Genomic DNA, 17,052 nt, shown 5'->3' with positions numbered 1-17,052 from the left:
GGATGCTGCGATAGCTGCAATAATGGCTGCTGTTATTCCAAAGTCTCATTTATGTCGAAGCAGCACCGGCAGATTGTCGGGGTTCACCTGTACTGGCATCGGGATATACGTCGGAATCTTGGCTATTACTGCCGAGTCTCCCACCGTGGCATTCCAACATTCTGATAGCAGACAATTCTGGGACTCACAAGAGAGACTAGATGACTTGTTAATAGTAGAAGCATTAAAAACTATGAAGAGAAAGGGAGCTCTAACACAGATGGGCGTTGGTGAGTAACTTATGTGCTTAGCTGAGGTGCAATTGCAAGTAACATTTGTTTCAAATCGAGAGCCTACATGATAGTTGTATGTACAGTTACGCCATGTAGACCCATAAATAAAGTGAAGGCTTTCCAAGCCTGTACATGCCTGTGCAGCATTGCAGAGCAGCCACCTATCTAGAAGGTGAGCTGACGCGCCTTGCGCCGGGTCTTGGTAGGTATAATTATAGCCAAAAAAGGTGGAGTTAGAGTAAGTGGGGATTTTAGGACTGAATGAGAATCCTGTTCCCACCCAAACTCCTGAGAGGCTACTATGGCAGCCACTCGTGCGGTGCAGCTAGCACAATAGCAGGCCTTGGTGCAGCAAGGTTTATACAAAGGAGGCTCCTCGTAAGGTGGCGCTGTTGGGGCTGGGCGCGTGGACACAGGATCTAAGTTATCTACCACTTCCGTCTTTGTTTGTAACTGCGCCATAGCTCCTTCTTCCGCTTTTAATTTCAGCTGCGCCATAACTTCCCCCTGCATTTTGAGCTGCGCCATAGCCTTTTTTAGCTTTTCCTCCTTTTTTGCAAGCTCCTTTTGCATCTTGCTCACCTTTTGGCTTTTGGGCGATTTCCCTCCTCTGCTCCTTTCCAAAAACCAGAGAGCCGTTTGTCCCACTTCTCTCAAAAACAAACGAGCTGTTTTATTTTTTAAAGGAGTACCAATTGCTTTAAGGATATCAGAAAGCGGCCCCAGCATTTTATATGTGGCCATCTCGTTTCCCATACCGGAAAGCTTTACTCTCGTCCTTATCCTAGGAACTTTGCAGCCATCTCGTTTCCCATCCGGGAAAGCTTTACTCTCGTCCTTGACTTGAGGAACTTTCCCTGTCACGGCCATCTCGTTTCCCATCCCGGAAAGCTTTACTCTCGTCCTTATCCTAGGAACTTTGCAGCCATCTTGTTTCCCATCCCGGAAAGCTTTCTACGCTTGTCCTCGACTTGAGGAACTTTCCCTGTCACTAGACAGAAATAGGTGCACTCTTTACCTGATCGTCGCCGACTCCGTGCGTCTCTCACAATGAGATTCCCGGGTCTCAGCACCACTTGTCGCTCTCGGCCCGCAAGAACGACTCGGAGACTCACGTAGCGGCGAACCTTCTTCTTTAATCGCTTTTTTCTTCCTCCCCCTTTACCCTCAGCGCATGCGTTTTTATACAGGCAGTGTTACCCAATCACAATGCAGTGCTCATGCACCTCCCGCGAGAGTGGACCTAAATGAACAGCCAATCATATTCAGTCCCTTACGGCTCTTAGAGTAGGCCTCCTGTACCGGCTCCCGACACATATTAGGGAAATTCTCCAATAATTCTCTCCAATATACCTTCTGCTCCCCTCTCTCTTCTTCTTCTGGAATCCCAATTATTCTAATCTTGTTTTGTCTTATGGTGTCAATTATCTCTCAAATTCTCCCCTCGTGGTCCAGTAGCTTTTTGTCCCTCTTTTGCTCAGCTTCTTTATTCTCTGTGATTTAGTCTTCTATAGCACTAATTCTTTCTTCTGTCTCACTTATCCTAGCACTAAGAGCCTCCATTTTTGATTGCACCTCATTAATAGCTTCTTTTTTTTATTTCAACTTGGTTAGATTTTAGTTCTTTTATTTCTTCAGAAAGGGCTTTTATCTCTCCAGAGAGGGTTTCTCTAATATCTTCCATGCCTTTTTCGAGCCCGGCTAGAACCTTGAGAATCGTCATTCTGAACTCTATAGCTGACATATTACCAATGTTTGTATTGATTAGGTCCCTAGCCTTCGGTACTGCCTCTTGTTTGTTTGTTTTTGTTTTTTTTTGTTGTTGTTGTTGTGAGTTTTTCTGCCTTGTCATTTTGTCCAAGTAAGAGTATATGAAGCAGCAAATAAAATACTATAAAGGTGGCAAAGACCCCAGGAAAATGTGCTTTAACCAAATCAAAAGAGACCCCAAATCATGGGAGGGAGAAAGGGGATAAAAAGAAGTTCAGAAAAAAAAAATTAAAAAAAGAAAACAAATAAAGAAAAAAATATTAAAAAGAAGAAAAAAATATATATATGTTAAACTAGTTAAAAAAAGTTAAAAAAGAAAAGGTTAAAAGTTAAAAAAAATTTAGCAGAAGTAAAAAATTTAAAAGAATTTTAAATTAACCACAAGACTAAAGAATTGTGAGGAGAAAGCCATAAGTTCTGTGCTTTGTTTTCTCCTCCTCTGGAATTCTGCTTCTCTCCTTGGTAGGTGAACTTGGTCTTAGCTGAGTTTCTTGTTGATCTTCTGGGGGAAGGGCCTGTTGTAGTGATTCTCTAGTGTCTTTGCCCGAAGTGGAATTGCACTGCCCTTATAAGGGGCTGGGCTAAGTAATTGGCTCGGGTTTGCTTTCGGGAGCTTTTGTTCCCTGAATGCTTTCTGTAGAGTTCCAGAGGATGGGAATGAAAATGGCGGCCTCCCAGTCTCCAGCCTGGAGGAGCCAAGAGCTGGGGGCTGCACTCCTCAGTGTGCCCTCAGAGTAAAGAGCTCAATCACTCTGTCTCCCTGGCCTCTGGCCATGCTCCGAGCTCACCCAGCTTGTGACCAGTTCAAGGTAACCTAGAACTGAGAGTTCACTCATGAGTTCTGTCTCTGTAGCCAGCTTCCCTGCTCTAATAGCTGTGAGCTCTGAGACACTCAGACTCCCCCGATCCTTCCGTGACTCTGCAGGACCTGGGGCCATGCTGATCCCGCATGGGCTTCACCCCAGTTTAGCCTCTGGAGCGATGTCCTTCCGTGGAGCAAACTTTTAAAGGTCCTAATTTTGTGCTCTGTTGCTCCACCGCTTGCCGGGAGCAGGCCCTTCCCCCCACGGTCTATCTTCCCATCGCTTTGGATTCACTTCTCTGCTGGTCCTACCTTTCAGAAAGTGATCGATTTTCTGTTTCCAGAATTGCTGTTCTTCTTGTCTTCAATCTCCCATTGGATTTGTAAGTGTTTGCAATGGTTTGATAAGCTATCTAGCTGATCTCCTGCTACCTGAAGTAGTCTCAGCCTGCTACTTCTCTGTCATCTTGACTCCTCTCCTCACATCTGCCTTTGACTTTTATGTTCCCTTTACTGGAATATTCTTTTTATTTATTTATTTTTTTAAGGATTGATTTATTTGAGAGAGAGAAAGAGAGTGTGCATGCATGTACCTGTGAGAAGGGGGAGGGGTAGAGGGAGAGAGAATCCTCAAGTAGACTCCCTGCTGAGCCTGGAGTCTGAAGCAGAACTCCATCCCAGGACCCTGAGATGATCACCTGAATCAAAATCAAGAGCCAAATGCTTAGCTAACTGAACCACCCAGGCACCCCCTGGAATAGTCTTACTTTACTTATCTAGTGAACCCACTCAGTCTCCCAACACCAACTCAAATGAAGATGAATGGTGATTCTTTGCATTCAAACAAAACTTCCTTTATATTGCTCTATAATTTGGAATGCCTATCCTTCTAGGCTAAGTTCTTTATATCCTCATATAAAAGTAAGATGTTCAATAGATGCTGTCATGTTCACAAGAAACACTTAAATATCAAAAACCGTATTATGACAATAATAATGACTCAGTGTAGAAAAAGTATATGAGAAAGTACAGATTTTTAGATTCCCAAGTTATTTTCCCTAAAGATCTTCTACATTAAGGTTTTGTTTTTGTTTTTTTTTTTTCTTTTGCCGTTGTGCTTAAAGTGGAAAGTTTGGTTTATGCAGCAGCACTGAACCAATCCAGAATTTGATCCTATCTAGATTTACCCAAGAGTAATGTCCTGTCTTTTCTTATCACAACTATTAGCAGCACACAACTTCTTATTAGCCTTATCACCCATTGTTATGATAAACGAAGCACTAAACCATTCAACCAAATCTGCCTTCTTTAGAGGGTAATAGCTTCTTTATCTACTTGCAGCAAGAATCCTGACTTTTGTTAGTTGAAGACTAAAATTTTATTTTAACTACTAGGCAAGTGCGACAGTGTTCTTTAATTAATTTTTTTGAACCACCAAATTCTCTCAAGAAAACTCATTTTGTAAAAGAAATGCCAATATTAAAAATACTTAATACTTTTGGATGTGGAATACTAAAACCTTCCTCAAACATCTGAACTGTCTATATATTGCACTTATTTTGCTCATGTTTTTGTGTGACTGATTGTGTCTTTTAATGAAATTGATTGAAAAATAAACACCTAGTTAGCTCCTCTTGACCTAAGAGTGTAATGTATAAACTTTTGATTCACTATGTTGTTCACCTGAAACTAATGTAACATTTTGTCCAATATACTCAAATAAGAAAAAGAAGAAAGAAAAAAAGGAAACAAAGAAAGAAAGAAGAAGAAAGGAGGGAGGAGGGAAGGGGAAAGAAGCAAAAAAGTGAGGAAGGAAGGAAGGAAGGAATGGTCAAAGGAATACACTGTTATTAAAGGAAATTGTAAAACTGAAATTAAGATCTTTATTTGCTGTATCCATAACTGGATATGCATTTACATATGTTTATTTTAATATATTCATTTATAATCTAAATTGTTTCAAACTAATTTTTTGAAATGGGAATATCCTTAATTTTTTTTAAATCCTTTTTTTTTTTAAAGATTTTGTTTATTTATTTGACAGAGATCACAAGTAGGCAGAGAGGCAGGCAGAGAGAGAGAGAGGAGGAAGCAGGCTCCCCATGGAGGAGAGAGCCCTATGAGGGGCTCGATCCCAGGACCCTGGGATCATGACCTGAGCCAAAGGCCAAGGCTTTAACCCACTGAGCCACTCAGGCGCCCTAGGAATAATTTAATTTTAAATATAAAAGTATCATTTTTAAGACCACAGAGACAATTCCTAAGACAATATTCAAAGAAAGAAAATTTTATCCTTTCCTTACATATCAAAAATATAGAACTAAAATGACAAGGCACAACATAAAGATGCAAGATATTTGAGTGATTGCTTTACTCTTCTAATGGTATATTTCATGATTTTCATTTGAATTGATAAAGATTTTAGTAAGAAAAAATGTGTTATAAGATAGACTAAATGCTAATAACTTACAAAGCACTCTAAGATATCAATGATAACTCACATTTTAAATATCAACATTTTATTTTCTGTCTGAAATGGTAACAAAATGTAGTTGAAGAACTATAAGGTAATCTCCAGTTTTGGAAAATAAGCATATATACATATGAAGGTGTAGAACACAATGTTTACAGCTTTTATAGAGACGAAAATAGTAAAGGCAATAGTTTTACACAGAAAAAGCCTATTTCTTAGTGATTAATGATGGAAAGTGAGAAAAGGTGGATCAGGAAATGGAAAAAAAAGGGATTTTAATAAATATTTGTTCGTTATTTCTAAAAACTTTTGGTGATTTTTTTAACAATATTTAAAGAATTTAAAACAAAGCCTGACACATAGTAGCTCTGAAATAAAAATGTGCTTTCCCTCTTCCTTTCCAGTGTTTCTGAGAGGAATAGTTATGAAGAAACCAGCTAATTTTAGATAATACATACAATAATACAGAGCTGGAAATTTTCCTCATTCAGCTTATGAAAAAAGATATATTGCATTAGATCTGCAAATATGCCTGTAATTCTAAAACTTTTTTTTGCAACATAATCTTAGAACCCATTTCTGTTTTTACATTTTTATTTAATATTGTGCACATATAAAGTTACATTTATAACATAAATGTAACTTTTGATTCACTATGTTGTCCACCTGAAACTAATTTTAATAATATATTTATTAATAATATATATTATATTATATTATATATTATTATATTATTATATAATATATAATATATATTAATAATATCTATTTATATATATATATATATATATAGCTATATACATTTATAACATAAATGTAATAGGTAGGGAAAAATAAAGTGAACACTCGTAAACCCAGAAGTGATTATTTTGAAGGTATACATATAACACGTATATTTTTTTCTTGGGGAAGTATCTGTGCTTTAAGAACTTATAGCTCTCTTGGGGCACCTGGGTGGCTCAGTGGGTTAAGCCTCTGCCTTCAGCTTGGGTCATGATCCTAGGGTCCTTGGATGGAAGCCCACATCAGGCTCTCTGCTCAGCAGGGAGACTGCTTCCTCTTTTCTCTGTTGGTTTCTTGGCCTACTTGTGATCTCTGTCTGTCAAATAAATAAATAAAATCTTTAAAAAAAAAAGAACTTAAAACTCTCATAATGTTTGACTGTACTAATAGTAACTGGTTTTTCTAGTGAAAAGAAATTTTTATTTTGTATTCCAAAACTTAAAAAAAAAAAGTGGTTAAAGCATTTCTACACTGTCTTCAGAAAATCTGAAAAGAAATACACCATAAAATATAATAACCAGTATCCTACATAAGATGTAAAAGCACTGTATTTATGCTATATGTCAATCATTTGAACTATGCAATTTGTTAACTTAATAGATAAAATAGATATAACAAAAGATATGCCAACTAAAGTAGTCAGTATCTGGAATTACAGACTGCTTCTTGGTATTTTGTTGGGTCCACTTTGCTGACCAGACCAGTAGATTCCATTTATTACTCTCTTATACTACATACCAATGTATCATGTTAATATGGTCCAGGGCTTATGCTTTTTCATATTCCTCTAAAATAACACATATATAGCTATCTGCCTAAACACCTATTTTACTTTAGGCATTTATATATGACATATGTCTTGCAGCTTTAAATAAATTGACTTCATCTTGAATTATGACACCTGTTAAAAAGCCTCTGATGCCTTCAAGCAGAGCAAGTCATCACCTTGGACAGCACATGCCCAAGCATCAGTTCACATCTATGAGAAAGGAAAGTGCCTTGATTTTCATGTTACTAATCACCAGAGTATCAGAAGATGGTGATAGAGAGACAGTGCTGAGATGTATACCACACCCATTTAGAGTATGATACATGAAGTCAATCTTACTTTCCTTGCATTGGTTTTCTCACTTAGTGCCTTGCCTAAATATAAAGCAATCCATAACTCAGAAGATATATCATAAAGAATCACATGGTTACTGAACAATGAGATAGTTCAGGGGTGTAGTGATCTCTGACTCTTTTCAATTTTAATTCTGTATCCAAATGGAGCATTACGAGCAACTTTACCTTGGAAAGACTGAAGAAGGGGATTGCATATTGTTGCTTGGAAGCATATTTTGTCAGCTTCAGAGATAAACTGAAAAGGGAGAAGTAAGCTTAAAATTATTATGATCAAAGATAAAAACTGCCAGTAGAGACAACAAAGGTGGGGATTTCTGCAGCACAGGCCTGTGTGAATCCATACCCTACTCATTTGTTCATAGCCCTGCAAGACAAAACCTCTGCAAAAGACAGTTTTTGTAGGCACAGGCAACGCCGTTGTTTGAAGCAAGGAGGAAAAGGTCCTGGGGCATAGAGAAGAAATATCTAACAAATTGTAAATGATAGAAAACAGGATGACAGTTATTTCTTAAAAAGTGCATTGATATCTCAGGATTTCTGGGCAGGTAGAAGAAAGTTTAGAAACAGCTGCACGATCTACTAGCATGTTGCTAATCTAGATATTAAGACAAAACATACTTAGTTTCGCTACAACATGGCAGGAAAATTTAAAGGAATTAAAAACAAGTAAAGGAAATAGAAGACAAAGTAAAACACCAAGAATGAATATCTGTCGAAAACTACTCAAAATACTCAATTAGAAACATACAAACAATTGAGAGAAACAACCATGGTAATCGAGTAATTTACAAATAGGACACATTGGAAGAACTAAAACTCATCGGAAGATCTTATTATTGTCTCAAATTAGGCTGTGCTGCAAAATTCAAACTCTGTTTATCAGAATGTATGCTATAATTGAATTCAGATCTGTTATTTAGGAAAGTATGGTGTGTTTGTGAAAAACTTTTGCTTCCACATACTACAAGCTTGGATAAGAGCATAGCTCCATCACTTACTAGGCTGGCACTAGAATCACTGAGCTATATTCATATTCACATTCATATTCAACTACAATTTGTAACTTTCTAATAATATTCCTTAGATTCAGATCTATTCACTTATTTATTTCATTTGTTTAAACAATATTTATTGAATTCTTACTACAGCCCAGTTACTATTCTGAGCGGTGAGCATAAAGTGTGGACAAGACCAGGAAGGATGAAAGACAATCCCACATGGATGAATTTTACATTCTATTTAGGAAAAAACATACATGGACGTGCCAATGTATTTATACACGCATATGAAATGTTGAATAGTGTTCAATGGATATGAAGAAAGTATAAAATTACTTAAAGAGAAGTCTTGATAAGATTTGACTAAAGTGAGTGAGTAACCTTTGGGAACAACTGACAGATGAATTTACCTGAGAGACCAATAAGCAAAATGCCCTGAGATGGGAATATGCTTGGCATAATGGGTGGCCTGTACGGCTGAAGTGGATGCGAGGCCTAATGGGCAGTAGGAAGTGAAGCCAGTGACTTAACAACAGGACAGATTCTATGGCATCTTTAAGCCTTGGGAAGGATTTGGTTTTAATCGAGTTGTAGAATCATATTGACAGAAAGCATCGATGTCTGACTCATTTCCCATCACAAAAACTAACATAACAGTGTAAAAATAATTTTAGGAAATCCTGAAAAAGTAGAATAAACATCTGTAATTTGGTCTCGTAAGGGTTAAATATAAGACTATTGGGAAGATAGGCTATTTTAAATTGGATCCAGTTATAGTGCTGTAATATAGCCCATATAGTGCTATATTACTGTGATACTGGACCCAAGAGGTCCAACACAAGCATACTATGCAAAATTTCCAGGTATGGAGGGAGCTTTCCACACCTGGATTCTCACATCATGGTAGGTACTTTTCACCAGCAGAGGCGCTATGTAGGAGACAACAGGGGCTAAGGTGCAATGAGAAATTTTTCATTTAGAAATAATTTTGTGCCAGGTTAAAGTCAACTGGACTTGAGACGGAAGAAATTAAATGTCACCCCACAGCAGAAGGCAGCAGTCAGCATGACTTTTCTTTGATAAAGATTCTGAACATAGAAGGGACATCACTTTCCTGAGTTATGACCATGCTGCAAATTACAGAGCAAAGCACTATAACATTCCCAAGTGATCAAAATAAATCAGATTTTACAACTGAGTTGCAAAAAACAGTTTCTTGATGTAGCAATTTGTGTGTGTGTGTGTATGTGTATGTGTGTATTCATGGTTTACTTTCAGCAATTATAAAAGAGTAGTCATAGTAATTCTGAAGCCTATTTCCATATTTATTGAACATTTATCATGTGTTAATGTCAACCAGGGACACAATAGAGGAGTGTGGTAAATGATACAAGCAGAGAAAAGTTTAATTATTTCATCATGATTTTTTTTATAGCTTCCAAAACCTTACATAGACCTTGAATCACTTAATTAATGAGAACACATATACTGATAGTATGAGATTATGAGACCAAGGACTATTGAAAAAAAAATGATAAACTCCAGCATTTGGGAGATCTCAAAGTAGACTCTGGGTATAGGGTGCCTGGGTGGCTCAGTGGGTTAAGCCGCTGCCTTCGGCTCAGGTCATGATCTCAGGGTCCTGGGATCGAGTCCCACATCGGGCTCTCTGCTCAGCAGGGAGCCTGCTTCCTCCTCTCTCTGCCTGCCTCTCTGCCTACTTGTGATCTCTCTCTGTCAAATAAATGAATAAAATCTTTAAAAAAAAAAACCAATTTACAGGGAACAGAGTTAAATAATAGATTCTGGTCTTATAATTAGAACAATTTTCACTTGCACTGAACACTTGAGTTATGAGTGCTAAACAAATAAACAATTTTTTTTTGTTCGAAAAGTTTGGTGTTCAATTGCTACTTTGCTTATAATGGAAAGATTAATAACTGTTACTATGTTAATAAAATATTTGGGAATGAATGAATGAGCTCTAGCATTGTTTTTTCTTTTCTTCATCTTGCACCTCAATATATATGGTGGCATATGTTGAGCAAAAGCAATGTAACTTTGGAAATTAGACCTGATGATATATATGAATTTTCTGGCGAGTATGGAAATGATTACTACAAATCCATAATCTCTTTGATCTCAGTTTAGGAACTTACTACAATTGTATTTTATCAGAAACATACAATGATAATCTTTTTGATAAAATAATCTAAAACTGTATTGAAAATACCCTCAAATATGAAGTACAGAAAGTTAGGAACTATTTACATTCCAGGGGCCACAGGTAGAATATGAAGGAAGAAACCATTCCAGTGGGAGAGAAGCATTATTTAAGGTTAAATACTTAAGTGCTCATACTGGGTATTTACCCTAAAGTTACAAATGCAGTGATCCGAAGGGGCACGTGCCCCTGAATGTTTATAACAGCAATGTCCACAATAGCCAAACTATGGAAAGAGCCTACATGTCCATCAACAGAAGAATGGATAAAGAAGATGTGAAGATGTGATATACATGTGTACACACACACACATAAATGCTCAAATACCATGCAACCATCAAAAATCGAAATCTTGCAATGACATGAATGGAGCTAGAAGGTATTATGCTAAGCAAAATAAGTCAATCAGAGAGACAATGATTATATGATCTCTCTGATAGGAAGAATTTGAGAGGCAAGGTAGAGGTACATGGGGGGAAGGGAAGGAAAAATGAAATAAGATGGGACAGGGGATGGTTGCAAACCATAAAAGACTCTTAATCTCAGGAAACAAACTGAGGGTTGCCGGAGAGGATAGTTGGGGGAGGGATAGGGTGGCTGGGAGATGGACATTGGGAAGGGCATGTGCTATGGTGAGGGCTGTGAATTGTGTAAGACTGATGATTCACAGACTTGTACCCCTGAAACAATCAATACATTATATGTTTGTTTGTTTTTGTTTTTTTTTTAAAGCTTTTATTTATTTTATTTGACAGACAGAGATCACAAGTAGGCAGAGAGGCAGGCAGAGAAAGAGAGGAGGAAGCAGGCTCCCTGATGAGCAAAGAGCCCGATGCGGGGCTCGATCCCAGGACCCTGGGATCATGACCTGAGCCGAAGGCAGAGGCCCCAACCCACTGAGCCACCCAGGCGCCCCCATCAATACATTATATGTTAACCAAAAAACAAAATAAAACAAAACATTAAAAAATAGATAATTAAGTGCTCTCTCTAATTATGGTTGAGCTCTTTATATTTCTCAGATTAACTATAAACTTCTGTTTAAACTCCCAAGTGTGTAATGCTTTTCAGAAAGAATAGTAATCACAGAGCTAATAAAATCTAATTGCACAAGATTTTTTATTAGATTGGACCAAGTGAAGTTTCTAAATCTAAACTTTTTTTAAAAAAACAAATTGGTAATTTAATATGTTTTAATCAGATTATTTTTTAAAGTTAGCCATGGAATGCAGTTGTTTGATGTAGATGAGTTTTCTTATTTAAGAGGTAAAGGATTGCACTATTTTTGCAAATTTTAAAATTTGTATGTACACATGTGCACAAGTGTGGATTGCTCTCTCTTACAATTACAGTAAAAAGTTAATGAACTTGCCTCTAAGTTATCTAAATAAACATAAAGCAAAATTTGGGAGAGCATTAATAAAGATATATATTTTTAAATGTCATGTAAGATATGGAATGAATTGTAATGTATAGAAAAATCAATGCATTCTTAAATATTCTTTAAATATTTATTAAATTCATTAATAAATGTACTATTAAAATATTAAAAATTTTAGTATGTAGTAGATATCTTCAAACTGTATCCCTAGGAACCATAAAGTGTTAAAAGAAAGATGGACTTACTAAGAGGAAAAAATATATTAACAAATACTTTTGTATTATTACATAAACTATCAAGGCCATATAATATTCAAGAATACACCAATATGGCTTTAATAACTACTAAGTATTTTGTTGTTTGACCAAAAAGTCCCATAATTTTATTGAAGTATAGATTATATCCTCATAAATCATATTTCTCTGGTATACAGAACATAGGTAAAGTAATATAAAATACACAGTGTATGTATGTACTTAATAAACATAAAGCATAGCTTCATGATTACACAAATAACTATTTTAACAGGTAAAATTTTACAAAGTAGTCAAGTTAGAAGATTTATGTTAGCTTTCTCAAAGTCAAGACATTAAAAAAACTTGAAAAGATGTTTAGTTCTCATTTTTGTTATAAATAAAAGTGTTTTAGTGTTTTTCTTGTATTTACTTGTTTAGTGTTTTATTTTAAGTGACTTTTTATTTTGTAAAGACAATATTTTCCTAGCATTGAATTCTTTTAAAAATGTAGCACATGGATTATTTTATAAAAATCATAAAGTAACATAATAAACATTCTCCTCAGTTTTATTTCTGCAGTGCATGCATAAAATACACATGCTTTATAATGAATTTCATCAATTCAAATGCATATTATATGGAAGGTAGCCATGCCAACAGATCACTATTGGAAGCTAGAGAGTTTTAAACCAAGTATAGAGTTTAGAAGATTTAACTTGATAGATATATAATAGTTAAAAACATTAAAAAAATGTAAAAATGTCCTTTTATGATCTCTTATGTCTTGTAGGTAGTTTTAAGTAGATTTAAGAGTTGTAACAATGCAATTTTAACTCTACCTTACGTATTTGCATAGGCTAATTATGTTTATCATGTCACTTTAACAGCAGTATGGAGAAAATTAAAAGGAAAATAGATATTTACTATAGTTCTGGCTCCTTCCTTTCCTATCCCAAGCCAGAGGCCCCTGTATTTTTATGTACATTCATGTCACTTTTAGAAGGGAAGTATGTGTCAATGTATGCATAATTTGTTACTGTTATTAAATCATTAACTTTTATGATTCCCTCTTACAACATCTGACCAGGAAATAAAATAGGCCAATTTATTCATAGGAAATGAACAAGTGAAGATAATTTTCTAGTTGCTGATAATTCCATCTCTTATACAATAATCTTGCTGATCTCTTACCTTCTTAGTTTTTTTGTAAAATAGATTTAATTTTAAGAGCTACTAAGTTTCTTTAGTAGCTCTAAAGAGAAAAGAATTAATTTTGTTTCATATATTTTGACCTATCATAAAAATATATGGGAAATAACTTTCTACAATAGATTATATTTAAGAAGATATGTTAAACAGGAAAGTGATGGAGATATAAATAGTCTTTACTGTAGGCTGACAGAGTTATATATGCTTAAAAAATAAATGATCAAGGCTCAAGGTTATAATCTACTGAAAGCTAAGATTGCTGACTTAAGTCTTTGTTTTGGTGAACACTCATCATATCTTCTCTGGGATATAAACAAATATTTCTTTAAAAAACAATAAAAGTATGTGTATCTGCTGAAGAAATAATACTCATTTGAAATCTGCAACTAAATTCGATCTGGAAAAACTAAATAATAGAAACTATAGTCTTCACTATTAAACTTAAATTATAGGGTTTTGAATAGTATTATCAACATTTTGGACTTGGGTGAAAAATAGATTTTCATGTATGTTGAATCTGGACATAAACTCTTTATGTTTTAAATTAATGTCTAATAACATTTAACAGTATCCACATAATTTTTTTAAATATTGTGAATGTGATACTTAAAATATGTTATCCAATACATTTGTAAAATTATCAGCCCTCTAATTTATCCAATTATATAAATAATAAATATGAACTTACTGGGTTGTCTGTATTCCACACTTCTTGTATTAGAGAACAGGCCGAAATAACCCTGATAATTTGGGGAGACCTCCCTAGGAACTAAAGAAAAGAAAGTAATTGAAATTTATTGAATGCATACTTTCCTATTATTTTTATTTAATTGAATGTGTGCACCCAATGAATGGTGTCTTTTAATACAGTGACTTTACATTTTTTATTATAATTGGTCATTTGCAAAAGCTGACTCAAGGATGGAATAGGCAAGGGCAAAGTTCCCCACTGCTATAAGACAAATGTTCAAAATAGATTCAAGTGATTTCAGGTGACCCTTGAGAATGTCAATTTTACATCCTCTTGTGTTACAATATATCCTCAGAACCCAAGTAAGTATAAGGATAGCTCACACTGCTGAATTTTCTTGACTTCTTAGCTTTGTGCATTTTTGAGAGTGTTATTTGTCATTCTCTCTGTCATCAGTATGTCAGCTGTTATCTTTAATTACTGTCAGTGTGATATCCCATTATAAACTTCCCTATTCACATTTGATGTACATGGTCTTGAAGACTAAATAACCAGGTTTGTTTATATATATATGTGCAATTTTGAAATACTTCATATACACAGCATAATGTATATAAATGCTAAAACAGTCCTCATGCATTCTAAAGTTTAAAATTTTCTTACTAAATTAAATAAATACAAAGAATTTTAAAGGCTAACATCTGGGATTTTATTAATTTCTTCTTCTTTTTTGTTCATTTGTTTGTCTGCTATATACTAGTGCCTTTAGGATAACATCCTCAGACCTAAGTAAATGGAGAATGTAGTGAAAATTCTAGAATATTTCTCCTGGATGAAAAGTTTTTGTTTTTTGTTTTTAAAGATTTCATTTATTTGACAGCGAGAGAGAGAGCCATCACAAGTACGCAGAGAGGCAGGCAGAGAAAGAGAAGGGAGGAAGCAGGCTCCCTGCAGAGCAGAGAGCCCTCCGAGGAGCTTGATCCCAGAACCCCGGGATCATGACCTAAACCAAGGCAGAGGCTTTAACCCACTGAGCCACCCAGGAGCCCCCTGGATGGAAGGTTTTATTAAGAATATGCTCTCATCATTATTTTCAATTAAGTTTATCTTTTCATAGGATTATAGAATATAGTAGAGAAAGGGATAAAATGGGCAGTCTATCTAAAAAGACAATCTTTCGGATAGGATACATTTTCATAGACTATGTATATATACACACATGTCTAGGTATGGAAAGTAATTTATGTAATAGAGTAAATACCTCATAGTGCAATGCTGGGTCATAGGGTCGTTCAATTTTTGATGTTTTGAGGACCCTCCATACTGTCTTTAGAATGACTACACCACTTTGCATTCCTACTAATAGCGTTAAGAGGGTTCCTTTTGCCCCTGCATCCTTGGTAACACCTGTTTTTCCTATGTTGCTAATTTTAGACATTCTGACAGGTGTGAGGTGGTATCTCATGATAGTTTTGATTTGTGTTTCGCTGGTGATGACTGATATTGAGCATCTTTTCAGGTGTCCGTTAGCCATCTGCATGTTGTTTTTTTTTTTTTTTTGAAAAAATGTTTATTCATGTCTTCTGCCCATTTCTTAACTGAATTATGTGCTTTTGGGTGTTGAGTTTGATAAATTCGTTATAGATTTTAGATACCAACCCTTTTTAGATATGTAATTTACAAATATCTTCACCCATTCCATAGGTTGCCCTTTAGTTCTGTTTATTGTTTCCTTCACTGTGCATACGGTTTTTATCTTGAGGAAGTCCCAATTGCTCACTTTTGTTTTTGTTTTCCCTGCCGCAAGAAACTTGTCTAGTGAGAAGTTCCTGTGGCGAAGATAAAAGAGGTTGCTGTCTGTGTTCTTCCCTATGATTTTAACAGTTTCCTGTCTCATACTTAGGTCTTTCATCCATTTTGAATTTATTTTTGTGTTTGGTGTAAGAAAGTGGTGCAGTTTTTTTCCTCTGCATGTTGCTGTCCAGTTTTCCCAAAAACATTTTTTTCAAGAGAGTGCTTTTTTCCCATTGGCTATTCCTTCCTGCTTGTTAAAGATTAATTAACCATATAGTGCGCTCATTTCTGGATTTTCTGTTCTGTTCCATTGATCTATATATCAGCTTTTGTACCAGTACCACATTGTTTTGATCACTACAGCTTTGTAGTATAACTTGAAGTCTGGAATTGTGATGCCTCCAGCTTTGCATTTCTTTTTCAAGATTGCTTTGGCTTTTGGGGGTCTTTCATGGTTCCATACAAATTTTAGGATTGTTTATTCCAAAATGCTATTGATATTTTGACAGGGATTGCATTAAACGTATAGACTGCTTTGGATAGTATAAACATTTTAACAGTGTTTGTTCTTCCAATCCATTAGCATGGAATGTTTTTCCATTTCTTTTTTTTTTTTTTCTCTTAAAGATTTTATTTATTTATTTGACAGAGAGAGATCACAAGTAGGCAGAGAGAAAGAGAGAGAGAGAGGAGGAAGCAGGCTCCCTACTGAGCAGAGAGCCCGATGTGGGACTCGATCCCAGGACCCTGGGATCATGACCTGAGCTGATGGCACAGGCTTCTGAGCCCACTGAGCCACCCAGGCGCCCCTGTTTTTCCATTTCTTTGTCTCATGTTTGATTTCTTTCATCAATGTTCTATGTTTTTCGAATACAAATTTTTTACCTCTTTGGTTAGGTTTATTCCTAGACATCTTTTTGGTGCAACTGTCAGTGGGATTGATTCCTTGATTTCTCTTTCTGCTGCTTTATTATTGGTGTATAGAAATACAGCAGATTTCTGTATGTCGATTTTGTACCCTGTGATTTTACTGAATTTTTGTGTCAGTTCTCACAATTTCTTGATGGAGTTTGGACTTTTCTATATTGAGTATCCTGTCTGTGAATAGTGAAAGTTTGACTTCTTCCATCTGATTTGAATGCCTTTTATTTCCTTTTGTTGTCTGATTGCTGAGGCGAGGCCTTCCAGTGTTATGTTAAGTAACAATGGTCAGAGTGGACATCTTGCCCTTTGCAACAATGTGGATGGAGCTATAGTGTATTATGCTAAGCAAAATAAGTCAGCCAGAGAAAGA

General features: G+C 35.7%; 1 long non-coding RNA gene across 1 annotated transcript in view; it reads left to right on the top strand.

Moving 5' to 3' along the window:
• LOC309849172 overlaps positions 1-14,880 on the top strand; it is an 895,871-nt gene extending 880,991 nt beyond the window's left edge. Inside the window, exon 6 of the long non-coding RNA XR_014303539.1 lies at positions 14,853-14,880. This is a non-coding gene — a long non-coding RNA (uncharacterized lncRNA). The remainder of the gene's footprint in view (positions 1-14,852) is intronic.
• The last annotated feature ends 2,172 nt before the right edge of the window (positions 14,881-17,052 follow it).

Source organism: Mustela nivalis, assembly GCF_964662115.1.
Source record: "Mustela nivalis genome assembly, chromosome: 15".
Lineage (NCBI taxonomy): Eukaryota > Metazoa > Chordata > Mammalia > Carnivora > Mustelidae > Mustela > Mustela nivalis.
This window is presented reverse-complemented; position numbering and strand designations above follow the sequence as displayed.